We start from the raw sequence: 16,950 nt of genomic DNA on the forward strand, positions 1-16,950 counted from the left end.
TTTATTTAGTAATTATTTAGTCAGTAATTTTAAAATTTAAAGATTTGCATTTCAGTAAAAGAATTCAGATAAAGTCTTTTCAGATAAAGTATTTTTATTTTAGTTGGACTATCAAAGTTGTTCCATGGAATATTGAAAATGGTGGAAGTTTGATCACAGTGGCATAAATTACAGGATGCTTTTATTTTTTTACTTAGTTGTCCAATTTTTTTTTTTCTTTTTGTAATTATTCTTTTAGGGAGACTGTTGTACTGGCATTGAAGCATGGGTGAAAGATATACATGAAAATGGCATGTGGACACCAATGATGGGTGACGGTAGTCAGAATACAAGAGATGAATGGACATGGTCCTAGTCTCAATGGATAGGTCAAATTTGGAAACTGTACACTAGAAAGAAAGCCCAGCAGAAATAGGCTTATGGAAAGTGTCCAGGGATGTACTGAAAGCCCTTTGTGCTGTCAAAGATGCAGTTAAAATTAATCCATGTTGCAAAAATTCTAATACAATATTTCTGGTTTTGGATTGTGGTGATTGGAATATTTCTCACACCAACATTAATCATAATAATCAAGGCATTAAAGTTTGCTGCCAAGTTATACATTTCTTGTGCTAATTTTCTCTCTTTACTGTCAATGCTTTTGCACATGTAAATAATTCTTTGTTTCTTAAAAACAGCAGACATCACCTCAACCCACCATATGCTCATGGAACATGCAGTGTTGAATCAACCTCTATGTAGCTCCTAATTCCTCAAGTCATATGAAAATAAATCTCTTTAAGTCCAGCAATACATGTTTTGTGCTATAGTCCATTTTCTGTCACAAAAAATTCTCTGGAATATTACAGTCTTTCTTTTTGACATAATAGAATTATAATTAATAAAGAATTAAGAGCCTTATTGACATTGATTTAGCACAGTAACTACCTGAAGGTGTCCTTTCCTTAAAATGTGCAGTCACTTTTGGAATGTAAATAGCTTCCCAACTGCATAGAAAACTTTCTACTGTGTTTCCAAGCTGAACAGAGAAGGTTACAGAAGAAAATATATTTTTCCATTTATATCTCCTCACATATGTATTTTTCAAAGCTTCTTTTTAAACATTTTATCTTTTCTATGTTCATTTTTCTAACAAGTAATTCATGTCTGCATGTGGCTACTTAATTTCAATAACTGAATGAAATGTAGACATGTCTTATAAAGTAATAATTTATTAATACTAAAGAGCAGCAAAAGAAATATCTGTTAGAGATAACTGCACATTTTTAATCAGTGATGGCTCTGAAAACAGAACTGCATAAACACATTCAAAATAAATCCAACTGAATAATTTTGTGTTGTCCCCACTGACACTCTAAATACATGATTTTTAAGGTCCCACAGTCTTCTAAAAATATAAAAACATGCAGCACAATGTAGCCCTGATCCTGAGGGCCGTGTTTGTAGCTGCTTTTCTAAAAAAAACCAAATTTTGTGTCTCTTTGGCTTTGCAGATATAAAAACCTCCCTGTAACCTAGTGGCGGACCAGTTCCTGTGGTGAGTGTTCTGCAATGGTTAGAGATTTAGATTCTATTTCCTCCATTTTCAATTTGCTTGTAATGAAGTTCAAAAGCAAAATAGACCAGAAAAACTGAGATCAAATGTTCCCTTCTATTTCTTCATATATCAGTGTAATAATATATATTTAAGTTGTGATGAGGACAGGTTTTGTCTCAAAAAGTGAGTATTGTCAGGAATGTATGGATCTCACTTGTTTCCTTTCTTGACAGCTTTTTCTCCAGCTTTTTTTTTTTTTTTTTTTTTTTTTTTTTTTTTTTTTTTTTTTTTTTTTTTTTTTTATCCAGGGAAAATAAATAACTCGGACTTAAATGATTTTTTTCAGTTATGCAAGTCTTGGAACTCACTGACTAAACTAGTAAGTAAACTCTTGGGATTGCAGTTCTGTATTGAATATTCATGTTATTGAGTTCAAAATCCATGTTTTAGCAGTATTTTCTAATATTCCCAGAAACATTCTTGTAGTCTAACTATTGACTAAAACAGTACTGTTAAGAGATGAACTCAGCTAAAACAATTTGCTTACAGAGCTGAACTCTTAAAAATGTAAGGGGAATGGACATGAAGAAGCATTGTCTTACTGTGCATCTTCATCAAGAATTACTGCCATGGAATTTTTGTTTGTAGTTGGAAAGACACATAGGAGTAAACTAAATTTTAAATAAATAATAGAATTACAGTCAAAACTGGCAATTCAGTGACTCACCCAAGGCCAATGTACTGCTATTCGGGGAAAATTAATCCTTCTAGAGTAAGTTTAATTTTACCTATGTTATTCTAGAGAAAGATGAAAATATGTAGGATACTTCAAGGGAATAAATAAATAAATAAATATTCAAAGGAAGGGAATAAAGACACATAAATCAATAAGAAATAAATGTGATCTTCTTGAGACAATGTAAACTACAGATGAGGTTTCTGAAGCAACATCATCAGGACTACGCTAACCAAATGGAAAGAATAAAAGTAGAATAAGGAATAAAAGTTGAAATGGAATCAATATATCTGAAAATATGACTACGGCATTTATATATTTTATGCCTTTGAGGACAGTTGTCATTTTCTTTTGTGTGGATGTTGATGTAAAGAAATTCCAATGAGTTGTTGTAGGTATAAGGAGATTGATAAGATCAGACAAGTCATAGTAGAAGAAATGGTAGAGATGGAAAATACTGCTGAAATAATCTGCAATTTACCAGACCTGCATGAAGAAAAGTTACTAACCTTATTTCTATTGAGACTTGTGGCTCAATATCCAAAACATATGAGTCACCAACAGTGTTAAAAACTAGCTAGTATGTATACCAGAAAAATACATCAACTGCTATAGAATCAATATTATTGAAAGGTTTCAGACTAAGTTAATTTGATACCAGGAAAAAGAAACTTGATACAATATGATAAAATAATGTCCAGCAGAATATTTTCTGAGCTATTTGAACTGAGCTATTTTTCTATTTTTCCAAATAGAAAAAAAGATATAAGCTTCCCTCCCCCAGTTCCTCAGTACTAGTTAATTATTTCTCATGGGTCACAAACATTTTCTAAGTGGAGAAATACTCAGGAATATTTCTTATATCTTCAGAAGACTATTATTTTTCCATTATCTTAGTCTTTGTCTTCAAAGATTTTAGATTTATAATGAAAAAATGTTGAACTAACTCAAAGCATGCAAAATTCTGAGCCCTACATGAATCCAAAAAAACACATAAAAGGAGGATTTTTAGTACAGAATCATTTGCACTATGTGAAAATATATTCCTGTTTAACTTTATAACTTTAAAAAAAAAACCTCAAAAAAACCCACGTCATTTTTCTTTCTTAGCTGAGGAACAAAGTAGCATTACATCTATTCGTAGAAAAGGTCAGATAGCTTAAGCCATTTACTCATCGCAATAGCTATGGTAGCATTATGAATAAAAGCTTTAAATACCTTTTCTTCCATATCTCAATTTTCAAGGGGATTCACAGAGATTTAGTAGCATGTCTCCAATTAGAATATATCACATACCTAAATGAACACACTCTACACTGAAAATAGAGATGCTCAGAGCCAATTCAGTGATCCTATATTCAGGCAAGTAACTTATATTTACATTTTCATTACATTCAGTGGAACTACTGAACTCTGCATTTTCAGGATAAAGCTATTAAATGTAGCATTATTTATTAGCATATTAAATGTTTAATTCTAAACAGGAGAACATTTAAATATAATAATATGAATAATTTCCTACAGTATTGTGGATTTATAGTTTCTGAATTGAGCATAGCAATTTTCAGTTATCAGAAAATTAGTTAGATTAATTTTTGAGTGTTGATACCTGACTAGTTCTTCCTTCTTGAAGTTTGTCTTACATAACCAACTGGCAATTAGTTGCTGTTAAACATTTCTACAAAATTGAGAGCAAGGATTTTCACCTATGCAAGGCTATATGATTAATCACAGAATTACAGAGGTTTGGAGAGGTTTTAAAGATCACCTAGTTCCAACCACCCTGCCCCTGAAAGGAACACCTTCTACTAGACCAGGATGCTCAAGGCCCCATTCATCCTGGCCTTGAACACTTGCAGGGATGGGGCATCCACAACTTCTCTGGGCAACCTGTTCCAGTGCCTCACCATTCCCATCCTATCACTACATGATCTTGTGAAAAGTTTCTGTCCAGCTCTCTCCAGGACCTCTTTAGGCACTGGAAGGATACCAGGTCATATCTCATGAGAGGGGAGTAGATGGAGAGAAGCACTTCCCTGGACAAGAAACTGACCCTTGTAGGTCACACTTCCTTTGATGCTGCCCAGGAGATGATTGTCTTTCTGGGCTGCAAATGCACATTGAAGGCTCATGTCAAGTTTTTCATTCACCAAGACTTCCAAGTCTTTCTCCTCAGGACTGCTCTCAATCTATTCTCCTCCCAGCTTGTACTTATTCTTGTCACCCTGCCCCCTGACACCCTGCCCTTTGGCAAACATCAGCAGCATTGTCAGGTTGCCACCCCTATTATCCATGAAGGTCATGCCTGCCTCAAAGCACAGTGCCATCAATGGAGCCAAGGGCTGGTGTGGCTCTTACTCACCTTCACGTGTCATTTGTGTCATTGAGTGTTGCTGCTAGATGCATTCCAGGCAGTGTAGCAGAGCCATGGCATCACTTGTGACCCCCTTTTGCTCTTGGGGACTGAGTCAGTCACTGTGTGAGCACATTCTGCCTTGTCCTTCTCACAACTCCATAGAGTCATAGAATATGTAGAGTTGGAAGGCAGCCACCAGGATAATCAAGTCCAACTCCTGGCCTTGCACAGGACAGCCCAAGAATCACACCATGATTCAATAAATCTTTCAATAAACGCATCAATAAAGTTATATTTTACAATGTTACCCACCATTACTCTTTAGATCACAGTCTTACATCAATCAATTTTTAAAGTATAGACAATTAAAGAAAAATTTTCATTATTGAAAAAATATTGACTATGGTATTGATTGAAATGCATGAAAGTCAATAGCTATTAAAATATTAAATCACAAAGTTCCTAAAAATAAGTACACTAGGTCATCTGTATTTTACAAATGTATTTTTTAATGTTTTATAAAGTTTTAAAGTATATAAAATATATACAATGTCTAGTTCTATTTATAATCTCTAATTCTGTAGTCCCCTTACCATCAATTTCAAAAACAATGCCTGTCTCATATTAGCTTGCATAAAGGCATGGATGTTAATTGTCTGATTTTGTAGCAATATGCTTTTATGCTTTTCCATTTTTATGTAAGAATTACTGGTAAAATGGCTTCTTTTTTTTTTTTTTTTTTTTTTGTACATAGCCATGACTCAATCACTGCAGAAAAACTGAAAAATATGGAGTAAGTCTTGATGGACTTTACATTAAGTATATATGTTCAGGAACTGTATAAAACAATAATGTCTTTAGCAAAGGAAAATCACAAAATGCAGATTCTGTTGAACATATTTCTGTTGCAAACTGTGATGTGAAGATGCAATGAAGTAGAGTGTAATGGATCACACCAGTATTGGATGTGATAGGTAATTCTGGAAAAAAATTCCAAGTCTGCTCATTCATTCAATCACTCTCAGATGTCAATATCATTAGACTATCCCTTGAAATAATAGCATGCACATCAGAAAAACAGTAGCTTCTCTGTTGTAAAAAGTTCTTTATTTGAAGGAATTTGACCTTATATTATTAAAAAATCCCCCCTAAAATTAAACCACCACAAACCAAATGAAACCCTCATAAAACAAACAAATTCTCACTTACTCAGGTTTCCTCTGAAATGAGGGCTGGATTAGTATGTTGGTGGCCAGGAAGTTGTTGTCATCTGCATATATATGTACATCAGTTTCCTAAAACAACCTATAAATAAAAATATAATGGTATTTCTCAATGCATGAAGTTTTTAGTTACATTTATTTTAGCTTCTGTAATTAATTTTACTAATCTGTAAAGAATTTACTAATCAATAAAAAATTAATTTTACTAATCTGTAAAGATTAATGGGAAATGTTTTAGCTTTTCCCACAGTACAAATGCTGACCACATTCTGTATTAGAAAATGTGATAAACAGATTTTATGTACAAAAGCCTCTCTGAAGTATAGGCAGAATTTTCTCTGAGGTAAACATCAGTGTATTAAACTCATTTATCAAACAGCACTATGCCTGAAACAGAATGCAAGCAACGTTTTTAAACACCGTGCACAACAATACAGTGTAATAAGCAGCAAAACAAAACAAAAAAATGCTTATTTTCACTTTCTATTTTGTTTGTTTGTGTTTTTTTTTTTGTTGGTTTTTTTTTTTTTTTTTTTTTTTTTTTTTTTTTTTTTTTTTAATTTCCCGGTTTTAAAAGTTGCACTATACAAATCATGCAAATAATAAAATAACTTGGGGTTTAGGTTTCTGGACTTTTCTTTTTTTTTTTTTTTTTTTTTTCCTCGTACAAAAAGAGTTTTTTTTTCTATCTCTCTTTTTCTCTCAAACAAAATTTAAGATAAAATGGGAAACAATCACTCCAAAAGCATATCTATTATTTTTTATTTTTGTGCTCTTATGCTCACATATGAAAACCTAGTATTTAGTTTGTGGTGACTCTTCAAAAAACAACTTCGAGCCCATTTCTGCTTTTGTGAAGTCTGAGTTTTATCAAAATGTTTCTATCAGAAATTTCATCTTCTTTTACTGCTTCTAGAATCCCTAATGTTATGTTTCAAATGTAATCACTACAGATTTATTTGAGAAGATGAGTTGTGAATGTGCAGATGCAAAAGGTAATACAGTCTCTTCTAAATATAAAATCCATCAATATCATTAAGATTTCTATGTGTGAATTAAATATGCAGCATTTTGGGGAGCAGAATGAGAAGAAATTATTAAAAATAAATTATTTATGTAGTTGGAATATTTGCTTCAGCACAAAAATATTTGAAAACCATCACTGAAGTAAAAAACATTTGGATTAAATTATTTCACTGAGTCATCTTAATAGTAGTGTTCCCTGCAAATTGCCCTAACAATGTCAGTCATACTATTTTTGGACAAATATGTTATTATCTGAGGCAGGAAAATCTAATTTTTTTTCTAATTTACTAATTACTAATTTATTTCCTAATTATTAATCTGCCTTTAAACCATTGTTTCAAAACTGTATTTTTATTCAGAAATTATAAATAAAAATTATTATAAAATAATTTCATCTAGAAGTAACTTGTATTTTTTCTTTCTTAAAAAACTTTAATGAGTATTTTTAGGGAATGTCCTCTGCATGCAAATATGCTGAAAAGAAAGGATGCTTCACTGAAACTTCCATATATTTATTATACAATATGATGCTCATCAGCAAAAATATCTGCAATTAGTATATTCTCAACAGAAACAAGGGAGTGTTAAATTTATGGTGACCTAAGGAATGCTAATTAATTTGAAAACTTACGCCAATCCCTCTGGGTCAAACACTGAAATAAATACATCATTGTATTTCTTTGGCAATAACATTTATTATCTAATTTTCACAGCTCCACTTAAAAGCCAGATTGCTATTTTAATGAGCCCAAAATGGTAATGTAGAGGAAGACAAAGATTAATAAACACATGCACATCATGCTAAATATTGGCTACATTCAGTCTGAGTAGAGAAAAGAATCTATTTGTTCTGATAAACAACTTCAAGATCAGGCCCAACAGCAGTGATAGAAAAATATTTACATTTTTGAGTGTATATTAAAAAATTTCCAGGTCACAAATAATAGTTCCCATTTACATAAGAGACCTAGCTCTGCTTTATATTTACATTTAGACAGCTATAACAACTGATAATAGTTTTTGCTGCTATCTCAACCATGCAAAAGTAGAAAAGCATTACAAGACCATCTGTTTGTAACTGGTGATAAATTTATAAATAATACAATATTAATGAACTTTGTAAATCAGCTTAGCTTTGTGAAATACAGTTTTTTTTAATGAACCTGTTTACATTGCCCAGCTGCAAAAAATATAATGGATTGAGTAAAGGTAAGCAGAGATTTTGAATCTTTAAGATTAATGACTTTTTACTTATAGGTAAATTCTGCTTATCTCTTAGTTAGCACCTGGCTCTGAAAAGTCAAGTATGCTCCTTGCTACATCCTCATAGAGTATCACTTTACTGCTGCAAATTCTGAAGTAGCTATGGAAATACTGATATCACTAAAACCTTTCCATCATAGTATTGAAGAGTTTCAACTGCCTCTGTGAAGTAACTACACCTGGAATCTCTCTTTGTTTCCTATTTTAATGATGTGAAAGGAACCAAAGAGAGTTTCTGTCCTGCCACTGTCCTGTCCTCACCCCTGACTTCCTAGAGCAACATGAATTTCTCTTCCAGCCTGGATCTGTGTTTTCAACTTAATACATCAATGTCCTACCTAACTTTTTAAGTGGTAAAATACATTTAACTTCACCTCTGCTTTGAAGGCTAAGCTGAAGCTCTAAATAGCAGACTATAAAAAACCTAAATAAAAACATGAGTGTTCTGAACCGACTAACATCTCCAGTGTCACCAGGGCAAGGCAACATAAATGTACTCGAGCAGGTGACAGCTGTCTACTGCAAATACCCTATACCCTGCTGTGTCAGACTTCAGAGGAAAATGCTTGCAATCATCCACTTTTGCTGTGGAAGTTCCCAGCCTTACTAAATCCTTGGCTCATGTATTGCAAGCTGTCAAGCAGTAAGAAAACACAAGTCCTCCGTTGTGCTTTAAATAATTTAATGGTATTGAGTAGCTGAAAATTAGTCTAGCCCACAGATGCAGTGTGAGTGAGCACTTTAACTGACTGCTAAAAAAGTTGATGATACTGAATAATAGAACAGCCAATAGTTATCCAGAAAGCATATATTGTAGCAAGTTGTCATGCAGTTGCACCTACAAAGTAAAACCGTATTCTGTATCTGGTTCACAGGTACAGATGAAAATACAATCACCATCTTGAAACAAAATTGGCCTCCTGTCACTTCAGATGAATGAGAGACAAAGCTACTTCCTCTAGTGCAGACTATGTCAGCATGCTCACCTTGTGCTGGGCTTTTCCTATTATCCTCCTCTGCTTTGGTACCCTCCATGATGGCAGCACAACTTCAGCTAGATTGTGTGTGGTGCAGAGTTGTGGGCTGCTTTTCCTTTGGGGAGCTGGACCATCTGCCTTGAGTTTCTTTGTAGGCTTGCAGCTTCCTTGCCAGGAAGGGCCCGATTTCCCAGTTGCATTCTAACAGGAGGCATGTGCTCTAAGCCCCCATCAGAGGAGCCTGGGGGTGCTTTGAGATTTCCCACCTGGGATACATCATGCTGAGCTAAAGCCTGTGACCTCAGAGACTGCCTGAGCCTTTTCTCACCTGATAGCAGCAGCTCTGTGCTGTGCCTATTGCACCATGCCATTTACAGTTGGATGTTCCTGTGCACTTCAGTGCCAACTCTAATTGCATGGTGTTGCATCACCTTTCCTTTTTGACTGCTGCCTTCTTGCACTTCATGTGGTAGTGAAGTCCTTTACTATTCCTAGAAGAAGGTAGGAAAGACATCAAAGATAAAGGGAGGAGAGAGAGAGGGGGAGAGGATGACTCAGACTTATGAAAGTTTTTGAAAAAATCTGCAAAAAGGATTCTATGGTAAAACCTATTATAAATATATCCTGTGATACTGAAAAAATCACTGCCATTTCTCCCTTTGCTTTAATGTAGTACAGGAGCATTTTTCAAGATTAAGTACATAAAATTTATTTTCAGAAATATCTCATCTTGACAACTGTAATCTGAAATGAGTGAGGGCTTTGAATATGTTCATTCCAGTCCCTTTAAAGGGAAGGATTTTTAATGAGAATATTCAATTTCCAAGGAGCATGTATAGCTGCTAATTTATTCAATAGAAGAAAATGTTACTGTTCTTCCATTTATAGTTTCTGTACAGTTAATATCTCTGAGAAAACTAATTTTTAACCCTAGCTGACATAATAGGGAAAACCCCTAATATTAAATTCCAGTGGTTGCTGATCAGGAAAGGTCTGCTCATTGTTGACAAAACACTGTAATTTGATGCAGATACCTAAGCACCCCAAAAAATTATTACCAGTAAAGGTTGGTACCTCAAGGGTTGAAGGGCAGCTGGGCAAAAGTTTTGGCAATATTCATTTTGGAATTAGAGTATCTCCTTATAGTGTACAAAAACCAGCAAGGGACAGAAACAGTTACTACTTCCAAAAGCAAAAGTTGCTGAAGTCATTTATCCTTCCAAGGTGGCTCAGGTGGACTGTCATTTTCAGTATTTTGGGAAATACTGAAATAGCAGCTACTATCTTTGCATTGGACTTGGCTCTTTTATTTCGAAATACCAGCCTGGATTTGGGGCTTCCATAGGCATCTTTGTGCTATCCCTGTGGTGCAGTATAGGCTATGCTAGTGGACACTCACACTCCATAGCTGTAGTCCTCAAAGGTACACCAGTATTTCTGCATAGTGTGTAGTTCTCACTACATCAACTGGGACTTGGATATTAAGCGCCTTTGTCCAGCCCTTAAATCCTTTTAAATATCTAGCCCTCAGATACAAAGGTGAGAACTATAAATATTAAAGTGTAAACTTCCTTCCAGTACAGGTTTGTGTAGTATGTAGCGACATATTGCAGGAGGAGGGTGAGGGAATACTGAGTTGCAGTTTCTTCCTTCTCTAAGCAGTGGCCAACCTCCTGTGCACAGAACAAAACAAACATCACATGAGAAAAAAACAGTATAAGTCATTGTTACTCAGAATACTTTGTCACAGTAATTTAAAATTTTGCCTGAGAATAGAACTAAGCTTAATGAAACAATTTTGTGAATTGTGCTCTTCTTGATGGTCTGATTTGGTTTACTTTTGCATAAGAGATATGTACATACATAAATATTTGCACCGAATAATCACTTTCTCAACTAAGAACAGCACATATTGAATAAGTAGCTTCATAATTTGCTATAGACATAATAGAACCACATAAACTACTATGTAGTACTTCACGTGATTGTATGTGTGTATCCTTAACTTCTGCCCTTCTTCCTTCTTCTTTTATTTGTCTCAGAAATTACAAAAAAAAATTCAAATAGTCAGCTCTTCTGAGCTGCAGGAGAGTGTCTAGTGCATTCACTCAGCTTCAGAGCCTTTTGGTATTATGGAAGAATGACAGTGTAATTACATAAAGAATGGAAAAAAGAGAGTTCATAAAAAGGTGCTAATTTCTGTAGAGTTTGAACCAGCAGGAGTCTCTCTTGTTCTGTTCTTCATGAAAGTACATGCAATGTTTCAAAAGCTGTTTTTCCAGCTGATAAAGAACAGTGAATTGTAATGCATTTTTTACTGCAGAAGTAATTACAACCATTGTAATACTGCTTACACGTATATGTTTTCCTATTCAGCACAAAAACTCAGAGCTGCAACATAATGAATGTGTTTTTGTTTTTCCTTTTTAATCTCAGCATATTAGGGAAGTCATCTTGATGTAGGCTGCATTAGTCATAATCATACCTGCTGTTAAAGGAGAGTGTATGGAATAACTGAAGTACCGACAAATCTTTAGGCTCTTTGATCAAAGATGTATAATGTAGGTAAGAGAAGGTGCTAGGATAATATTCGTTTATTAATAAACTGATATTAGCAATCTTCCAAAATGTTGCATCTAGGTAAGAAATTGCTTTGGCCATTTACAGTTAATCTGAAAAGGAAGAATATAATAAAAGACACATGTTAAGAAAATGGATATTCTTCTTATAAAAAGAAAACCGAGGGAAAAACAAAATATTGTGATTAATAACTGAAGTGCAGTATGTGTAATTTTTTACAAAAAAATCATGCATAGGTTAAAAAGAAATTGAAAATTGATGCTAATTTTTTTAAAATTTTAATTTTTTTAAAATTTCAATTTTTAAAAAAAAAAATAAATTTTTTTAGGTGCTTATTAGTTTGGATACTTTTTCAGAAGGGTTATTAATTTGCATCAACTTTCCTGAACATTTGCAAGCATGTAAGTGAATTCTTAGGCAGTTATTTACAAGGGCAAGTTACTGTAGTATTTTCTAAGATTTTATTTTTGTTTCCTGAGAAGTCCTGTGAGAAATTCAGCTTTTGGGAGGAAAAAGGGTATAATGTTGTGGAGTTGTGTTTTTAGGTTCCACTATATGTATGTTCAAAATGGTTTATCCCTCTGTATCTTTTTGGTTCATCCCAGATTTTCCCATCAAACCCTGACTCATGCCCCTGACCCCTCCCAGGTGACTTGTCCATCCTTCCCCTTTGTCTGGAGGCTTCGGCCAGGGTCGCTGGGTGACTGGACAATAGCCTGGGTTCCCTCCCCTCCTCCCTGCTAAGTGGATACCCCGGCTGTCCTTCCCTCGGAGGGCCCCTCCCAGGTCTTCTCCCATTGGCTGATCGGGTTTCCCCGCTCTCCCTATATCAGGGCCTGTTCGAGGCCCAGCGCTCACTCTCTTCTGGGACCCCCTTGTGTGCTGTTGGGCTCTGAGGCTCTCCTCGGAGTCACAATAAATCTTAGACCTAACCCCAGAAGAGTGTTGCCTCCTTCCTTGCTGGTGGGATCAGCAGTGTCCTTGGATCCACAAAGGCACTCTCTAAAGGCCAGCTGGGTTCAGCAGGGAGTGCCTCTCGCTGCCCTGTCGCCCCGTGGAGAGCTAGCCGGGGCTGACAATAGATCTGCTCTTGCGAAATTGGGGACGAGACACGTCATAATGTAAATTAAAAACTTATTCAGTATTCAGAAAGCATATCAAGCATGTTTAAGGTAAAACATGCAACATAATGATGATAAGATTGTTTTCCTGAATGTGTATAACCAGTAATGATTCTCCAAACAGAATATAATTCTTCAGTTGAGTAATGACAGAAGAGAGGGCCCACACATTCTAAAAAAGTAAGTTTTTGAAGGAAGTGAGGGACAGAAGATTGACAGGAACCAGGAGCTAGGAGTATGATAGTAGGAGATGGCATTAGAGCTACAGCCATGGCAGTGCTGCATAGTTAGAGGATGTTGAGGTTGGAAATGTGGCCATCACTGAGAGGGAAGTGGCATATGCTTGCTATGGTTTAAAGACCAACTCTCCAGAAGCCTCTAGTCTGTATGAATCATGCCTCTGATACACAGAAACCTTTATTTAAAATATTAAATTAGTGTTTGAAACACACAAAAGCCAGACTGCAAGAAAGCCTGAGGGGGACTTGTAAAAAGAGCATTTAGCGGCAGTGGAAGAGCTGATGGCTTTAAACTGAAAGAGGATAATATCTAGATTAAATGTGAAAAAGAAATCCTTTACTGTGAGGTTGATGAGGCACTGGAACAGGCACAAGAAGTGTTCAGGGCCAGGTTGAATGGATCTTTCAGAATTCTTTTTAAATGGCAGGGGAGTTGGAACTAGATGATGTTTAAGGCGGTGCCTTCCAACCCAAGCCATTCTGCCGTTCTATGATTTTCCTTCTGCAATATCTGAATAGCTGAGGTGACTCATCTGGGTAATCCAAATGTCAGGGGCACTGTTTCTTTGTTGTTCCTACCCATGTCCACCACGTCTGAATCATAGTCAACACCCAGCCTTTTCCTCACAGGTGTCTTTCCCCCAACATGACATGGATGTACAAGAAGTCAGAGCCACAAAAATCCTCTCAGCTGTGTCAGACAAAAATTCAAAGCAGTGTCAAATGCACAAACAGGAAAATCCGGAGTATGTGGGCAGACCTGACTAACATACTTCACTGAAGTCCTGTTATGCCAGCCTTGATTCCTTGAATAGTTAATACCACAAAAGAGAAGAATCATAATACCCAGAAAATGTCATGCATGAGGGAAAGAGCAGCTGTTCATTTTAATGTTGAAATGAGAAGGAAAGTCAAGAGCAGTCAAGTTCACAAATTCCCATTTTCTGAATATTCACCTCTGCTTTAAATATCCTCAATATTTTCAGTATTAAAACTTTTTGAACTTTTTTCTTTTTCTTTTTTTTTTTTTTTTTTTTTTTTTTTGTTTTTTTTTTTTTTTTTTTTTTTTTTTTGTTTTTGTGTGGGCAGGAACATTGCATGTTACCACGTTACAAAACCTACTATTCACCTAAATGCTTAAATGAGCCAGAGAAATACCTCATGGAAAAATCCTCTGCTTAATTTTATTCAGCCATTCACATTTTGTGTGAGCTTCTAGGACATCAGATAAGACCAGAAGTAACTTCCCAGATGCATTTCTTTGAAATGTTTGATATATCATTCCAAAGGATACTGTTTTTCATTAACCTTTCTGTCTATGAGCATGTCTTATTCAGTAGAGACTAAAGCTCCTTGTGTTTAAATTACTTATTTTGTAAGGGAAGATGAATTTCAGGGAGAAAGATTAATTTTATCTCATGTAAAACATAGGATTAGTTTTGGTTTAGTTTGGTTTTGTTTAGTTTTTAAAAAGCTATGAAAATTCTGTGTTGCAAAAATACTAGACACTCATCCAAATATTTGGGGTTTTTTCAAACCAGGTCCAACCCTACGTTTTTAAGTGCCCACCCAGTATTAACATGAAGTTTCCAGAACAACAATACATCTTGTGTATGATATGTCTTACTGGTTGATTTAGAGTCTCTGACAGTCTAGCTTAATAAACTCACTAAGCACATACATGCTTTAAAGAACTACATCAGCTTAAAAATGGACAACAGGCAGTATAAACTCAATTTGATCCCAGTGGTAGCAAGCATTGTAGATCTAGCACGAGAGACAATTTTTTCTGCCTTCATGCAGTTTGCAAGGGTGCACAAGAACTGAAATGCCTGTCTTATTTGCTTTTGCCCTTTGGGTAATCACTATCATGTTAGTAAGCTTCTGACTGTACTCCAGGATATTGGTAATGAAAGCCAATATCAGATGCATACAGTATAAGACAACCTTACTGCAATGCTGCCACCACACATCATTACTATCAATTTGACCTTGTCAGCACGCTGTGCAATATGTTCTTTGCTTTAGGTTTTATTACTGCTATTCTTACTGTCTGCAGGAGTTATGTGATCTAATTGATCTCTACAGCACACTCACCCACACAACGAGGATAAGTGTTCTGTCTTCAGGCATATTATTGTAGTGATTTCTTGCATTTATCCACAGCTCATAAGTGAGCAGACCTGTTATGTGCGTTATTATGCACTGCAATGTATTTTGCCTTTTAGATGAGATCTTGCACTGCCTGTCATTCACTCTCCTTTAACATAAGTAAAGAGCTTATTAGGAATGCATACTTCATCCTCTGAGATTAGCTGCTGTCAACACATTTATGCCACCATTCATTCTGAAAATGTTGCAGGGAAAATGCCATTCAACAAACATATAGTTTTTTGCATGCTTATCTTCAGTACATTAAAATTGTATTCAGGTCACTAAGTCAAATTGAAGATCTCCTGAGACCAGAAATACATAACGTTTTTCAGTTTCAATAGCAGTGTAATGAGGAACTAAATGCATTATAGAAGGAAGAATTATAGAATTGCAATAAATAGATTATCAAAATTATTTCAGGTTATGAAATTGCAAGGAAGAACTAAACTAGCTGTTACAGCAGTTGGCAAACTTTTCAAGGGTCAGAGAAGGAAGACATTTTGCTGGAAAGAAAAACCAGCATTTGTTAATCACCTGTTTGAATGATGAGACTGGAGAAAGCTGAAGAAGGGGAGAGACAGCAAAAGGGCAGAGAGAGATTTAAGAATGAAAACAATAAATAATGAAGAGGCATGGGAAGAATTAGGATAAGAAATAGAGACAGTTATGACTGCTTTGGAATAAAGACTCAATTCCAACTTGTAAAAGCTGGGAATTTTATCTGATATGATCATCTTTGTTCCCTTGATAATCTGCAGAGAAGGTTATTCCAAAGGCTGACTCCTGTCTTCCCTTGGAGATATATATTGCTAAGCAGTCTGAATTATAGATGCTTTGTTCTTTCTCTCTTTCAACAATGATTCTGATGACAGTTTAAACTGACTGTCAACATTTTACATGGCTTCAGTTAGGGGGGATGCATTTCCCTAACAGTATCAAGATGGTTTTACACCTACAACAGTATAACCTGGCAGGCAGAAGCAGCTGGGCTGATGAAAAAAAATAGGACAAAAGTAAGGTTAAACAAGGTTAAACCTAGCATGAAGCTGGCAAAAACCAATGGAAGAATAATTCCTCAGTGTCCTTATCAGAAGAGCTGATAAAAAACCCCAAAACAACCTCGTCCAACAAAAGAGTCCGGTGGATTTGTTACAGAATTACAGGTAAATGTTAATTTTGATAATCTTTAAACAGCCTTATACTGCACAGAGGAAGACATAAGAGTGTATTTATTTAATCTTACTTTCTTCCAGGGAAAACATGATGTTTCCTCATCAAACAGCTTCATTCCTTTGAGATCATGTGCTTTACATTCAAATCTTCAGTGAAAAAATTTTGGTAGATTTCCCCTCACTTTTAGAGGCAGCAAGTTAGTGGTGGCAGAACCTGGAAAGGACAATAGGAATGATAGAGCCATAATACAGTTCAGCACAGGAAGAAACCTAGATATAAGTATTTCTAAAGTCTATTTTTATCTAGAGTATATTTTTTCTAAATATACATGGGTTTAGATTAAATCAGAATTATCTGCACAGGCATTAAAATTACTAGCAACTAAATCTTTTCTAGCCTTAAGCTGAAATACCTCACAAACATGACATTACTTATCAGAAAATCATGCCAGTAATAGAAATCTTATGGACAGAGAACAGAAAAAAAAATATAAAAGGATAAAACCCATTAAAAAAAAGGAAACAAAGAAAAAAATATAGCTAAATACAGAAAAGCATTTTATACA

This window comes from Vidua chalybeata, chromosome 2 (assembly GCF_026979565.1).
Source record: "Vidua chalybeata isolate OUT-0048 chromosome 2, bVidCha1 merged haplotype, whole genome shotgun sequence".
Classification (NCBI taxonomy): Eukaryota; Metazoa; Chordata; class Aves; order Passeriformes; family Viduidae; genus Vidua; species Vidua chalybeata.